The sequence below is a fragment of the Xiphophorus hellerii genome, unplaced genomic scaffold (genome assembly GCF_003331165.1).
Source record: "Xiphophorus hellerii strain 12219 unplaced genomic scaffold, Xiphophorus_hellerii-4.1 PGA_scaffold_72__1_contigs__length_338794, whole genome shotgun sequence".
Taxonomy (NCBI): domain Eukaryota; kingdom Metazoa; phylum Chordata; class Actinopteri; order Cyprinodontiformes; family Poeciliidae; genus Xiphophorus; species Xiphophorus hellerii.
The window spans coordinates 336,039-337,156 of NW_022587647.1; positions in this window are offsets into that span (position 1 = coordinate 336,039).

A 1,118-nucleotide genomic window follows, 5' to 3' on the forward strand; every position below is an offset into this window, starting at 1 on the left:
AAATTCTGAGATGAAAGAGCCCTCACAGACAATGTAGTGAACAAATTATTCACACTTTTAACATTAAGTAAAAGAAGAAAAGAAAATCAATCAAAATATGCTTATTCAGTTTGTCGAACTGTATGACTAATTAAACCAAATCAAAAATGAAGAAATATTTACCAACAATAAATACACATTTAATAGACAAGCTTTTTAACTCACTGATTACAGTGTGCTTTAACTGTTGGAAAAGCAGTTAGCACAGAGATTATAGGCCACATAACCCTAGGTAGAGATCAACACCTCTGTGCTTCTGAACAATTGCACTTTACAGCCATGCATTTATAATTCGCCAAAAATGTGCCGGAAACATAAAAGGATGGCAAACACTGGCTTAGGCAAAAGAGCCAAAATGTTTTTTCCGCCTTTCATTTGCAGCCACAAATTGCTTGCAAACTGACTTCTTGTCCAGTAAATCAAGTTTATCTTTATGTACATGACAGACAGCAACATGATTAAGCCTGTTTTGAGTCATTGTAGACCGGAGCCACGTTTTGAGTCTACGAAGCGCACTGAAACTTCTCTCTGCCTCAGAGGATGAAACGGAGACCACCAAAAGCAACCTAACCAGAGTTTCCACTTGCCCAAAAAGTCTACGGACCTCTCCAGGCAGTCCACCAATGATCCCTGCAGCTTCTGCGCTGTTGCTAAATGAGTAGTTCAGTCTAAACATAGGAAGTTGCACTGAAAGTAACTCTCTATTCAACTCTGGGTATTTCCCAATGACTGCAGCATCAATCGTTCCACTGAGAAGTGTCTCTTCCAACTTTTGCAAAGTCAGCAAGTCATCCTGGTTAAATAGCCCAGTGAGCTGTGCATCTACAACATCCAATACTTTAAAGAATTCACCTCTGTAGTGGTCATTGGCACATTCAGGTTGATGTGTCTTAGCTCCTTCAGTGAAGCGTTTTGGGGGTGGCCTTCTCTGTGTAACTGTGATGGGTTTAACACCCAAAGACTGAACCTCAGCCATCGCCTTTTCAAACAGAGTGTTGAAACTTTCTTGATTTCTTTTAGCCTTAAGTGAAGTCTGAACAACTTTCACAGCAGTCCTCATTCCAGCAATGGTTTGAGTT